General features: G+C 37.4%; 1 long non-coding RNA gene and 1 pseudogene across 3 annotated transcripts in view; one reads left to right on the top strand and one right to left on the bottom strand.

Moving 5' to 3' along the window:
* Nucleotides 1–15,326, bottom strand: part of LOC139033056 (uncharacterized) — a 318,814-nt gene that overhangs the window by 176,673 nt on the left and 126,815 nt on the right. For 2 of the 3 annotated variants that reach the window (XR_011485692.1, XR_011485694.1), the window contains exon 4: nucleotides 6,430–6,512. The exons of the other annotated variant lie outside the window; for it this stretch is intronic. This is a non-coding gene — a long non-coding RNA (uncharacterized lncRNA). The remainder of the gene's footprint in view (nucleotides 1–6,429; nucleotides 6,513–15,326) is intronic. 3 annotated transcript variants of the gene reach the window in all.
* Nucleotides 7,051–8,814, top strand: LOC110151304 (H/ACA ribonucleoprotein complex subunit 1 pseudogene; annotated as a pseudogene).

The following is a 15,326-nucleotide window of genomic DNA, read 5'->3' as shown; positions in this document are numbered from 1 at the left end:
TTTCTACTTTATTAGAATTTACTGAGATTTTCTTTGTGTCTTAATTGGCATGTGATCAGTTATTTTGTGAAGGATGTATGAGTACTTAAAAAGTAGGAGTTTGGGGTATTTGAAATATATCCAGAAGAGTTAACTTATTGTGTTCTTTTATTGTTTGGGTTCTTTTTTTAATACTAAGAGAGGTGAGTTTCAGCCTCCAGTTAATCAGTGAACTTCTTATATCTGCTGTATTTTCTGTTTCGAGGAAGTTCCCACTGTCATTTGCTGCACAAATATTCTTAATTATTTTATCTTGTCTGAATTGTAGCCTTGAGCATTATAAGGTGTCATTTCTGTCATTATTCATGTTCTTTGGCTTGAATTCCTCCTTGTTTGATATTAAGATTATAACCTTTATTTCTATTTGTTTGCATTTTCCTGGCATAACTTTATCCTGCTATTTAACTTTTCTTAGTCATTTTTAGTTTTCTCTTTTGTATACAGCATAGAGTTATGTGTGCTCTGTAACCCAATCTGAGTGTTTTTAAGTGAGTTAGGTCTATTTTTATTTACTCATGTAACAGATAAGTATGTTCGCTAGGCTGTAATACCAATTCATATAATGTTTACATTTGTGTGTATGCATGCATGTTTAATTTTCACAATGTGCTCTCTTTTTTCCTTTTGGTTTGCTATTGTTAGTTTTTTTGTTTAATATTTAGAAAGTTATTTGTTTTGTTCTTGGGATTACTTTACATTAAACTTTTATATAATGTCCCTAATTCTCTCTTTGCTTTAGATATTATATATTAGTTTCTTATTAAAAGCAACAATTAGTTTGTAAGCCTCTTCCCTTTCCTTCATCACCTAATTTTAAGCAATACAATTATTGTCTTTTATATTTGCCTTGTGCTATACAGTAAGCTAAAACATTTACTGCCTGTTTTGTCAGCTTTAGATGATAATTTTGGACTCCCAGTTATCACCTCTGAAAAGTATGATCTTACAGAACTTTCAATCATTTTTTCCCATTCTCCCATTTTTATTGATATATTACTTCTATATTTTCAGAGGGTATAAAATATACATGTTCAGTTCAGTTCAGTTCAGTCACTCAGTTGTGTCCGACTCTTTGTGACCCCATGAATCGCGGCACTACAGGCCTCCCTGTCCATCACCAGCTCCCGGAGATTACTCAAACTCATGTCCATCAAGTCGGTGATGCCATCCAGCCATCTCATCCTCTTTGATCCCTTCTCCTCCAGCTCCCAGTCCCTCCCAGCATCAGTGTCTTTTCCAATGAGTCAAATCTTCGCATGAGGTGGCCAAAGTACTGAGTTTCAGCTTCAGCATCAGTCCTTCCAATGAACACCCAGGACTGATCTCCTTTAGGATGGACTGGTTGGATCTCCTTGCAGCCCAAGGGACTCTCAAGAGTCTTCTCCAACACCACAGTTCAAAAGCACCAATTTTTTGGGGCTCAGCTTTCTTCACAGTCCAACTCTCACATCCAAACATGACCACTGGAAAAACCACAGCCTTGACTAGATGGACCTTTGTTGGCAAAGTAATGTCTCTGCTTTTTAATATGCTACCTAGGTTGGTCATAATTTTCCTTCCAAGGAGTAAGCATCTTTTAATTTCATGGCTGCAATCACCATCTGCAGTGATTTTGGAGCCCAGAAAAATAAAGTCTGACACTGTTTCCACTATTTCCCTAATTCCCATGAAGTAATGGGACCAGATGCCATGATCTTAGTTTTCTGAATGTTGAGCTTTAAGCCAACTTTTTCACTCTCCTCTTTCACCTTCATCAAGAGGCTTTTTAGTTCCTCTTCACTTTCTGCCATAAGGGTGGTGTCATCTGCATATCTGAGGTTATTGATATTTCTCCCGGCAATCTTGATTCCAGCTTGTGCTTCTTCCAGCCCAGCATTTCTCATGATGTACTCTGCATAGAAGTTAAATAAGCAGGGTGACAATATAGAGCCTTGATGTATACTCCTTGACAATATACTCCTTTTCCTATTTGGAACCAGTCTGTTGTTCCATGTCCAGTTCTAACTGTTGCTTCCTGACCTGCATACAGATTTCTCAAGAGGCAGGTCAAGTGGTCATCTCTTTCAGAATTTTCCACAGTTTACTGTGATCCACATAGTCAAAGGCTTTGGCATAGTCAATAAAGCAGAAATAGATGTTTTTCTGGAACTCTTGCTTTTTCGATGATCCAGCAGATGTTGGCAATTTGATCTCTGGTTCCTCTGCCTTTTCTAAAACCAGCTTGAACATCTGGAGGTTCACGTTTCACATACTGCTGAAGCCTGGCTTGGAGAAATGTACATGTTATTTTATTACAATTACTTATAACTTTCCTCCGAGTAAGACATATTTAAAATGTACCACTAGTTCTTTTCCCAAAATTGCATCAATCTCATCTTGTTTGGTCAAAGCTCATTCTCTAGTGGATTCCTCACAATATATGTTCAGAACTATTGGTGTTTATAACTGTGAGCAACTTGCTTGCATATAAAATGTTCAGATTACACTTTTCCTCTTCAGATGCCTTATAAATTCTTTGATGATGTTTGCTATAGGATGTTGCTGTTGAGAAGCTTGATGCCAACCAACCTGATTTTCTTTCCCTTGAGAGGGCTTTCCTTTACCTGAGTGCCATAAAGACACTTGCTTTGTCTTCCAAATCAAATATTGCAATCAGTGTTGAGTCCGCATTAACAGTTTGGGGTCAATTTTCACTTTTGGTGACACATTAACGTCTGTTTCATTTCAAGAAAAATGATATGAATTATAGTCTTGATATTTGTTCTTTGTTCCACTGTGTTTATTTTCTTTTGGAGGAATTTCAATTATAGAAATATTCAATTTCCTTCATCTCTTCTCTATATCATTTTCTCCATATCCATTTTTATAATATATTCTTTTCCTATTGTCTCATTTCTAATCTTTTTGTCCCCAATTACTCTGCAAACCATGACTATTTTGTTTTGTTCTGCATAATTTAGTCTTCATTTCTAAAATGGTATTATTCTTTCATTCTTGGTGAGCATGTATTAATGAGACATTTTTGAGACTTGGCTCTTACAAGGGTGGCAAGGCCTATATATGTATGTATGTGTGTGTGTGTGTGTGTGTGTGTGTGTGTGTGTATGTTAGTGTGAATAATAATTAAAAGCTTACCATCCCTTTCTGTACCAAGTTAAGCATTTAGCTTTAGGAATGGATATGATATTGTGGTGACTGCTCTGAAAATCCTATTTCACAGGTGACCCACACAGTTTATTTAGTGAAATACTGTAGAATACGATAGTTGTTTAATCAAAATAGTTCATTAAAGCAGAGAATCAGTTTTAAAATTATATATGAAAGCAATAATATATGTAAAATATATGTGAAAAATATATGTGAAATATACATATATTTCATGTTTTAAGTAAAAATATTTTTTGATTAATCAATAGTCAACATGGATGACCAGTGATTAAAGTTCCACACCATTTTACCATTTCAAAAGCATGATTCACACTCAATGTGAATTGAGTGTGATTCAGTTCATTAGAAGTCTGTGACTTCTAATTTCAGTTTCTTTAAAGTTGATGCAATGCAAGACCCCTTGGGGAAGAATATGGAAGGAAGAGTTGATCTCTCAAAAATTTCCTGATAATTTAAATTCCTCTAATTCACACCTAAAACAACAGCAAAGCTTTAATAATTTTTCAAATTCTTATTGAAATATTTAACTTTGTTTTCATGGGCACAGCAACAATTTTCACAGTTATATTTCACTATATCATATAATGTTTAATTAAGATATATTGTTATAATAACAAACTTAACCAGCATCTACCCACTGACTCTTAGATCTAGAAGGAGCTGATGTGAGTGAGATACTAAAAAGGAGCCTACAGCCTACATTGGGTGGGGCATCAGTCAGTATCTTTTAAAGAAAGAGTTGAAATCACTCGTTAATTTAGTGAATCAGCTTTGGACATGTCAATTAAAAGAGTTTCTACTGCTTTGAGAGTTTATAAAGCTATTCCAGGGCATCCAAGGCTTTCCAGAGCTTTTCACTCATTATAGAGGTGGGATGAACCTCTCAAAGAGTATACTCCCTACTTTGCTGCTGGGAAACAGAGACTCAGAATTCTGCTATCATATGCTCAGCGTTACAGAATTATGGTACTTCCCACCTCACCCCTCTGTTCTTTCTGAGTGCTGAGTCCTTCCTCTGTGCAATTCGTTTCTGTGATCATATCCTTGCCACTTCCCCCAGCATCTTCATCATCATCTGCAGGGAGTTCGTTGTGTTCAGGACCCTCCAAGATAGGCTGTAGTGATTTTATTCCTTTGCTTTATTCCTCAGTATCAAGCCTGCATTCAAAATACCATCACTTCTAATTTTCCATTTTATTTCTAATGAAGCAGCTAAGTTGCATTGATGAGTTTCCTTCAGAAGATCATTAAGATCAGGGAATTCTAACCTTTAAGTGTTAAGAAAATGATATGGACTCAATGTCTGTGTCCCTCCCACCCCCAAAATTAATTGTTTAAGCTCTGATACCCACTGTATTTAGACGTGCGGCTTTGGGGAGGCAAACAGGTTTAGATGAGGTCATGGAGATTTAAAACTCAACACTCAAAAAACTAAGATCATGGCATCCAGTCCCATCACTTCAGGGCAAATAGATAGGGAAAAAATGGAAACAGTGGCAGATTCTATTTTCTTGGGCTCCCAAATCACTACAGACGGTGACTGAAGCCATGAAATTAAAAGACATTTGCTCTTTGTAAGAAGAGTTATGACAAACCTAAACAGTATTTTAAAAACCAGAGACATCACTTTGCTGACAAAAGTCTGTCTAGTCAAAGCTATGATTTTTCCAGTAGTCACCTATGGATGTGAGAGTTGGACCATAAAGATGGCTGAATAAGTGTTGAAGAACTGATGCTTTCAAATTGTGGTGTTAGAGAAGACTCTTGAGAGTCCCTCGGACAGCAAGGAGATCAAATCAGTTAATCCTAAAGGAAATCAACCCTGAATATTCATTGGAAGGACTGAAGCTGAAGCTAAAGCTCCAATACCTTGGCCACCTGATTCGAACAGCTGACTCATTGGGAAAGACTCTGATGCCGAGAAAGATTGAGGGCAGGAGGAGAAGGGGACGACAGAGGATGAGATGGTTGGATGGCATCACCAACACAATGAACATGAGTTTGAGCAAACTCTGGGAGATGGTGAAGGACAGAGAAGCCTGGCATGCTGCAGTCCATGGGGCTGCAAACAGTTGGACAGGACTTAGCAACTGAAAAACAACATCCACAACAATGAAGGTGGAGCACCCGTGATCAGACTAGTAGCCTCCTAGGAAGAGGAGGAGACCAGAGCCTCCTCTCTTTTTCTGCCATGTGAGGACACAGCAAGTAGGTGGCCTTCTGCACATCAGGAAGGGAGCCCTCACCAAAACTCAACCCTGCCCTCACCCTCTTCTCAGACTTCCCAGCCTCCAGAACTATGAGAAATAAATTTCTATTGTTTAAGACACACACTCTAAATGGTATTTTGTTAAAGCAGCCCAGACCACTAAGAAAACACTAAAATAGCCTGAAAGTCATGCAAATTAGCCTCAATATAGTGTCCCTTAGCAGACATGGGAAGAAACAGGAGGACAGGAAGGCCAGAAGGGGCTGACCTAAGCCATTGCCTGAGGGGACAGTGGCATCTCCCACATCGGGGGAGCTTCTGTGAGACCATATCACAAATTGTGAGGTAACATAAATAGGGTTAAAGCAGCTGAATGTTTTTAGAGAACTGGAAGAACTTGAGATCCAATAATTTTCAAAACATGAGGTGACCCACTCCCTCATTTCCAAAGCTACACACCATCTCTTCCTCCTCATTTGTTTTTTATATTCTTGCTTTCTTTCTCACTTGCCTTCATATTTCCATTCCTCCTTTTGGAGGTTTCACTTAAAGATTTACAGACTGTGCCTTGCACTCACTTAGTGAAGAGGTGTTACAAAACAGTATATAATAAACACAGAAAAGCCTTCGAAGGAAAATGTGTTTTGATATTAGATGGTAAAGTAATTGCTTATATAAAGGCACATTGATTCAGAGTTGAATGAAAGATCTCAGTGGGAAAAGCAGGTTACAATCTATGTATATTATGACCATAGAGAAGTGCAAATATAAATATGTATGCATATACATACACACACACACACATATATATATATCTACACATTGTATTGAATGAGTGAATGCTAAGAAGGAAAATCTGAAAGAATAAACGCCAAAATGTAAATGTTAATCCCCAAGAAAAAAGGAACTCAGATGAATATATGTTACAAGTATATCAAAACACATTTTAACCCACTACAGGGCTTAATGTCAGTCTGGTTTCTCTTGTACGCCTTCCAAGGAAATCTACTCACTGAAATACCAAAGCACCATTCATCTCCTGTGCGTAGTCTTGAGGGCATTAGAATCAGCTTTCAGCGTGTGCAAGTTCATAGGTCTGTATAACGGGGTGATACAAAGGTATTAGGGGAAATCATTAGTCAGAATGAACATTCACAAAATGTGAAAGATCACAATTTAAAATCAGAACAACAACAACAACAAAAATATATATATATATATATGCCTACATTCATCAAGTACAAGGACCAATAAGACAAAACACAGTACTTCTTCATCCTACTTGTGTGTCAATCAACTAGAAGGTAACAGAGGGCATTTACACTATCTATCAATCTGCCTGGAGCAAATGCTACTCAAACACAAAAATCTTCTTTGTCAGCACACTGTCAAATGTAGAGAGTAAGGAATTATTAATACAGGGAAAATTAGAGGGTGTTTTATCGATTCATAAAATTTTTCTCAGAAGTGGGCCTAAGGCAAAGCTCGGAAAAGAAGTTCAAGGGGCTATGAAAGTATAAACTGAAGTTAAACTGGAACATCACTCTCTCTGCTGGTCCTGGTCCATTGAGCCTATATTGAAAGAATTCTTCCTTACTGATTTAGGAAGAGTAAACACAAGTGTTGCAGGAGAGATGAGAATAGATAAAAAGAAGGACAGTGTAATATAAGTCTGACTTACAGATGGAGTAGTGTTGATTAGAAAGCAAAGTATTGATATCCTGGTTTTCTTTACCTGTGCTCGCCCTTCAAATAAGGAGAAGGGTATAAATTCATCTGATTTAATAACAAGTGATCTTGAACAAGATCACAGTCAAGTTGCCAATCATTGATTTATCCAACAAATATTTATTGAGGCACTGCTAGGTGCCCAGCGATGTGCTGAGGATGTAATAGACTCTGAGATGCAGTCTTTGCCCTCAAGGAATTTATTTTAAGTTCAGGGAAGAACTTGTTAAAAGTAGCATTTCCATAGAAATCACTTTTCTATTTTTTCTTTCGGTTTTATTAAGATGCAATTGACATACTGCACTGTGTAAAGTTTAAGGTATATAGCAGAATGAATTGACTTACGTATATCACAAAATTATTACAATAAGTTTAGTTACCATCCCTCACTTCATATGGTTAAAAAAAGGAAAAAAAAAAAAAAACTCCTGTTCTGCTCGCCATAGGCAAGTAAAGCTGATTGTCGTAAAGTCACAGTTGATGTTGAGATATTACACATACTCTTCCAGCACTGAAGGCTGTTTCGGACAGGCTACAGCGTACCTGCTTCCGCGGGTGCCTGACTTTCTCTAAACCAGTTATTCGAGTTTCTAGGCGATTCCCTCCCCACTTCAGTTCGGTCCCGGTACGGTGGCCGAAGAGGCTCGTGTGAGGCGGAAATGCCGGCGTGTGGGCCCTGAGGTGCACGTGGCGCGGGTAGGAGCGAGCGTGTCTTTTCCAGGCGGAGGTCGCGGAGGATTTAATCGAGGTGGCGGCTTCGGTCGCGGCGGCAGCAGCAACAACAACTTCCGAGGTGGAGGCGGCGGCAATTTCAGAGGCGGCGGCAGCGGCAGAGGCGGATTGGGACGCGGGGGCGGCCGCGGAGGCTTTAACAAAGGCCAAGATCAAGGACCTCCAGAACAAGTAGTTTTATTAGGAGAGTTCCTGCATCCTTGTGAAGATGACATCGTGTGTAAATGTACCACCGATGAAAATAAAGTACCTTATTTCAATGCTCCAGTTTATTTAGAAAACAAAGAACAAATTGGAAAAGTGGGTGAAACATTTGGACGGCTTAGAGATTTTTATTTTTCAGTTAAATTATCAGAGAACATGAAAGCATCTTCCTTTAAAACACTACAGAAGTTTTAATAGAGACCCATATAAGCTGCTGCCGTGGCAGAGGTTTCTACCTCGACCTCCTGGTGGAAAGGGGCCTCCAAGAGGCGGTGGCAGGGGCGGTGGTTTTATTTTATTTTATTTTTTCATTTATTTTTATTAGTTGGAGGCTAATTACTTTACAATATTGTAGTGGTGGTGGTTTTAGAGGTGGAAGAGTAGGTGGTGGTTTCCGAGGAAGAGGACATTAAGTGTTAACAGTTGACAGAAACTTCACCAGTTGACTTCTGCATTAACCTCATAATTTACTTCAGTGGATCAGAAACTTGTTTCTTGAGCAAATTTTGAAGAAATGAAAGAACTTTTCATTTAAGAAAAGTGGAGCTAAAATGTCAACGTCATGCAAAAATGAGTGCGGCAGAACAGGCAACTTTGCTTCAAAAGAGTATGAATAAGTGTTTTAACATTTTGTACAATGTTCGGAACTTTGTGGGTGTCTAATAAAGGGACAGCTTTTATTTGGAGCATATTTGAATTTTGTAAATAAAGTGTTTTATTTCTTTAAAAAAAAATACTCCTTGTGATGAGAACTCGGGGATCTATTCTCTTAGCAACGTTCATATATACCATGCAGCAGTGTTAACTATAGTCATGGACTGTACATTATATCTGTAGTCTTAATTATCTTATAGCTAGAAGTTTATATTTTTTTACCTATTTCAATAACCATTAATGAAACATTTTTAAGTTTCTATAATATGCTAGGTTCTATGTCTAGGAATACAGAGATAAATAATAATATGTGATTTCTGTCCTGCAGGACGTAATAATCCAGTACTGATTCAGATATATTAACAATCAAACAAGCAAGCAAACAAGACATAAACCTCCAGATTTCATGACCCTATAGACTCAGTCCTCATCCTTCAACTAGAAACATGCTGAAATACTGAATAAAATAAATCAAGGTTTTTTTAAAAAACGAACTCTTAAAGAAAGGAAATTCTCTGATTTCCAACAATTATAGAACAAAGGTGGGATGGGGGTTCAGGATGGGGAACACATGTAAATCCATGGCTGATTCATGTCAATGTATGGCAAAACCCACTACAATATTGTAAAGTAATTAGCCTCCAACTAATAAAAATAAATGAAAAATAAATAAATAAATAAAATTTTTTTAAATTGGAGAAAGCTAAAAAAAAAGAACTAAAGGATCTCTTCAAATATAAACAAAAAGTTTTTAAAAACTAATCACATATTTGCCTTAAATCCATGCCAAAGGAATTAGTAGGATTTTAAAATTTTATTTCATTTTTTTTTTTTTTTAATTTTTATTAGTTGGAGGCTAATTACTTTACATCATTACAGTAGTTTTTGTTATACATTGATATGAATTAGCCATGGATTTACATGTATTCCCCATCCCAGTCCCCCCTGATGAATAAATATTTCATTTCAGTGAATAAAATCTGAACTCTACAATCTGTAGAGGGTTATAAATGAGTTCTTTATATGGATAGTTTATATTCATCTAAGCTCTTTTTTATCCCAAATAAATTGCAAACAGCTCTATTTTTCTAATAAAGATACATATCTACATTTTAAATCAAGAAGATGCAGAAAAATGCAAAAATAATTAAAGATAACTTTTTAAATTCCAACTTCCCCTGGTGGCTCAGAGAGTAAAGCATCTCCCTACAATGTGGGAGACCAGAGTTCAATCCCTGGGTTGGGAAGATCCCCTGGAGAAGGAAATGGCAACCCACTCCAGTACTCTTGCCTGAAAAATCCCATGGACGGAGGAGCCTGGTAGGCTACAGTCCACGGGGTCACAAAGAGTAGGACACAACTGAGTGACTTCACTTTCACTTTCACTTTTAAATTCCAGCACTTAGGGATAACTACTTTTAACTTTCTGGTATATAAACATCCATATTTTTATTTGCATTCACTCATTAAAACACAATATGAGCAGATACATTTATTTATACTATTCTTAATTTATAAAAATTTAGTTTCATATAGACCACTGCTTATTAAAATTAGAAACAAAGCATATGCTTTTTGAATTTTAAAACTGCCATATTCACCAGTTTTGGGGAAAATCATAATGCAGAGTTTATAGAATATAGTAAACAGAACAACACAAATAACCAAGCTCATATGATAACTTTATATCAAAATTCATAGGACACAGCTAAAGCTGTACATGGAGGGAAGTACTAGTTTTATATAATGTATATATAAAGGAAAGAACTGCTCAGAAGGAAAAAATGGATGTGACAAATAAACACTCTTAAAAATAAAAAAGAAAGAATAGCATATAGAGAAGTCATTTTAAATGTAAAGATTTACCAAATATTAAGAAATGCTACTCACTCTATAAAGCAAAACTTTTTGGAGAATAGAAAGGTCAAGCTCTTTAGCTCATTTCATGTGGAATAAAATAATTTTGATAAAAAATAGACAAAGATAATGAAAGAAATATTATAGGCCAACACTTTTCATGAAAAGAGAAGCAAAAAGTCAAACTAAAATATTAGAAAGCCACCACCTCACAGTCATTAGAACAGCTACTGTAGAAAATTGCAAGTGTTGGCAAGAATGTGTAGAAACTGGAACACTTGTGCACTGTTGGTGCGAATGTAAAATGGTGCAGTACATATCAGAAATGATCCAGCAATTCTACTTCCAGGTGTGTATCCAAAAGAACTAAAAGCAGGATATCAAAGAGATGGTCGTACACCATACTCAGAGCAGCATTATTCACAAAAGCCAAGATGTAGAAAGCAATTTAAGTCTTCATTGATTGAGGAACAGGTAAACAAAATGTACTATACATATGTGTGTGTGTGTGTGTGTGTGTGTGTGTGTACACATACATACACAAGGAAGTATTAGTAGTCTTAGAAAGGAAGGAAATTCTGACACGTGCTTTAAAATGTATGAACCTTGAGGAGAAGAGGCCAAGTGAAATGAGCCAGTCAGTTACAGAAAGACAAGGACTGTGTGATTCCACTTATATGAGGAAGCTGGAGCAGTCACATTTATGAAGACAAAGAGTAGAATGGTGGTTACCAGGGCTGGAGGGAGGGAGGGATGGCAAATTGTGGTTTAGTAGGCATAGAATTTCCATCCTGCAAGATGAAAGACTTCCAAAGATTGGTTGCACCACAGTGTGAATGTACTTAACACTGCTGAAGTGTACACTTAAAAATGATTCAGATGGTAAGTTTTATATTATATATATTCTACCTTAGTTTTAAAAATTAGCATACCAGATTTAACAATGATGGTTTCAGCCCCACCCAACTCTGTGAACTCATGGACTGTAGCCTGCCAGGGTGCTCTGTCCATGGGATTTCCCAGGCAAGTATACTGGAGTGGGTTGCCATTTCCTCCCACAGGGGATCTTCCAAACCCAGGGATCAAACTAGCAGCTCCTGCATTGGCAGGCAGATTCTTTACCACTGCACCAGCTGGAAAGCCCCTTAAATGGTATGTGACCATCTAGAGGGGTGGGATGGGATGGGAGGTGGGAAGGAAGTCCAAGAAGGAGGGGGCATATGAACAGATACAGCTGATTTATGTTGATGTATGGCAGAAATCAACACAATACTGCAAATCAGTTATCCTCCAAGTAAAAATAAATTAATAAAAAAAATTAAGAGCCCCAGAAATGATAAATATATGGGTAAATATCAAGGATTAAGTTTTCTCTTCTCAAGTTCATTATAATATCTTTGATTGCTGAAAAGCAAAAATTATAATGCTGGAGTTGTCAATGCATGTAGATATAAGATTAATACATGTGCAAACTGTAACATGAAGATCCAGGGGAGAGTAAAGGAACCTGTTTAGTTCTAGGAATTCTATGTACACTGTTTGAAGTGATAAAATATTTAAAACTTATATGAGAAAAACTTTAAAATCATCATCAATTATAAGTTTAAACATGAACAAAAGGAAAATTTAGATATGTACTATAATCTCAAATAAATCCTTAAGAGTTACAAAAGAGATTAGCTAATGTGAAATATTTAAATAATTTAAATAATCCAAAAGAAAGCAGGAAAAGGAAAACCTACAAGTAAGAGGACAAACTGTAAATTTCAGTCACATCAATATCAATATTTTAATTAAGTTTAAATGATCAATGGATTTAACATATCAAATGAAGGACAGAAACTGCCATATTCAGTTTTTAAAGACCCCACTACATGCTGTCTAAAAGATACATATTTTAAATATTAGCACATAGATGGGCTAAAAATTTTAATGGGAAAAGAGTAGTTATATTAATATTAAAGTTAACATCAGAGCATGAATATTACTAGAGATAAAGAAATATATTAAATAATGGCCAAAAAGTTCTGCAACAAGAAAACAGCAAACCTAAATGAGTACTAACATAACAACAGAGATCAAAACACACTGACAAAAAAAAACACAGTAAAGGAAGAGAAAATTTTAAAATCTACAATTACTGTTGAAGACTTTAATACTTAAAGGAGTTATTTTGATAGAACAGAGGCAGAAAATTAGTAAGGATATAGAAGCCATGAACAAACAACTTGTTCTAATCAACACTTACAGACAATTCATCCTACAATAGCAGAATACACATTCCTTTTGGGTGAACGTGGCATAGTCACTAAGACAGATCATGCTCTGGGTTATAAAATAAACCTTACATTTAAGAGGATAGAAACCACATAAAATATGTTTGCTGTCAATAATTGAATTAAACTTGAAATCAGTTACAGAAAGACAGCTTCCCAAATTTGGAAATCAATAGCACACTTCTAAATAATAATAATTCATGGGGCAGAGTGGAGGCTAAGTGAAATTAAAAAATATTGGGGATTGAATGAAAATGTCAATTGTTTTTGTTCAGTCACTAAGTTGGATGTGACTGTTTGTGATCCCATGGACTGCAGCACCCAGGCTCCTATGTCCTCCACTATCTCCCAGAGTTTGCTCAAATTCATGTCCATTGAGTTGGTGGTGCTAACTAACTATCTCATCCTCTGCCACCCTCTTCTCCTTTTGCCCTCAATCTTTCCCAGCATCAGCTTCTTTTCCAATGAGTTGACTCTTAGCATCAGGTAGCCAAAGTATCAGAGCTTCAGCATCAGTTCTTCCAATGAATATTCAGGGTTAATTTCCTTTAGGATCAACTGGTTTGATCTCCTTGCAGTCCAAGGGACTCTCAAGAGTTTTCTCCAGTACCACAAGTTGAAAGCATCAATTCTACAGTGCTCAGCCTTGTTTATGGTCCAACTCCCACATCCATACACGACTACTGGAAAAACCTGTAACTTTGACTATATGAACCTTTGTCAGCAAAGCAATGTCTCTGCTTTTTAATACATTGTCTAGTGTATTACAAGTGTATGATAAGCCTTTCTTCCAAGGAGCAAGCATCTTTTCATTTCATGGCTGCAGTCACCATCTGCAATGATTTTGGAGCCCAAGAATACAAACTCTGCCACTGCTTCCAATTTTTGCCCATCTATTTGCCATGAAATAATGGGACTGGATGCCATGATCTTAGTTTTTTGAATGCTTAGTTTTAAACCAGCTTTTTCACTCTCCTCTTTCACCCTCATGAAGAAGCTCTTTCGTTCCTCTTCACTTTCTGCCATTAGAGTGATACCATCTGCATATCTGGGGTTGTTGACAGTTCTCCCTGCAATCTTGATTCCAGCTTATGATTCATCCAGCCTGGCATTTCCCATGATGTACTTTGCATATTAGGTAAATAAGCAGGGAGATAATATGCAGCCTTGTTATACTCCTTTCCCAACTTTGAACCATTCAGTTGTTTCTTGTCCAGTTTTAACTGTTGCTTCCTGACCTGCATACAGATTTCTCAAGAGACAATTAGGTGGTCTGATATTCCCATCTCTTTAAGAATTTTCCACAGTTTGTTGTGACCCACAGAGTCAAAGGCTTTAACATAATCAATGAAAAGAGAAGCAAATATTTTTCTGGAATTTCCTTGCTTTCTCTAAGATACAAAGGATGTTGGCAATTTGATCTCTGGTTCCTCTACCTTTTCTAAACTACCTTGTACATCAGGAAGTTCTCAGTTCACATACTGCTGAATCCTAGATTGAAAGATTTTGAACATAACCTTGCTAGCTTCCCAGGTGGTGCTAGTGGTAAAGAACCCACCTGCCAGTGTAGGAGATGTAAAAGATGAGGGTTCAGTCCCTGGGTGTGGAAGACCTCCTAGAGAAGGAAATGGCAACCCACTCCAGTATTCTTGCCTGGAGAACCCTATTCAAGAATAGCCTGGTAGAGCAGCCTGGCAGGCTATAGTCCAAAGGGTTGCAAAGAGTCAGATATGACTGAGGCAACTGAGCACTTCTAAGCACTTGCTAGCAAGTGAAATGAGAGCAATTTTATGGTAGTTTGAACATTCTTTGACATTTTCCTTTTTGGGATTGGAATGAAAACTGACCTTTTCCAGTCCTATGGCCACTGCTGAGTTTTCCAAATTTGCTGACATATTGAATGCAGCACTTTAACAGCATCATATCTCAGGATTTGAAATAGCTCAGCTAGAATTACATCACCTCCACTAGCTTTGTGCATAGTAATGCTTCCTAAGGCCTATTCACACTCCAGAATGTCTGGCTCTAGGTGACTGACCACACCATCCCTGTTATCCAGGTCATTAAGACCTTCTCTGTGTAGTTCTCCTGTATATTCTTGTAACCTTTTCTTAATCTCTTCTGCTTCTGTTACATCCTTCATTTCTCTATCATTTATCATGCCCATCCTTGCATGAAATGTTCCCTGCTCCTGCTGCTGAGTCACTTCAGTCGTGTCCGGCTCTGTGCAACCCCATAGACGGCAGCACACCAGGCTCCCCCGTCCCTGGGATTCTCCAGGCAAGAACACTGGAGTGGGTTGCCATTTCCTTCTCCAATGTGTGAAAGTGGAAAGTGAAAGTGAAGTCGCTCAGTCATGTCCGACTCTTAGCGACCCCATGGACCACAGCCTACCAGGCTCCTCCGTCCATGGGATTTTCCAGGCAAGAGTACTGGAGTGGGGTGCTATTGCCTTCTCT

This window comes from Odocoileus virginianus, chromosome 34, assembly GCF_023699985.2.
Source record: "Odocoileus virginianus isolate 20LAN1187 ecotype Illinois chromosome 34, Ovbor_1.2, whole genome shotgun sequence".
In the NCBI taxonomy this organism is placed as follows: Eukaryota; Metazoa; Chordata; class Mammalia; order Artiodactyla; family Cervidae; genus Odocoileus; species Odocoileus virginianus.
The sequence above is the reverse complement of the archived record's forward strand: the minus strand, read 5'-3'. Positions and strand labels throughout refer to the sequence as shown.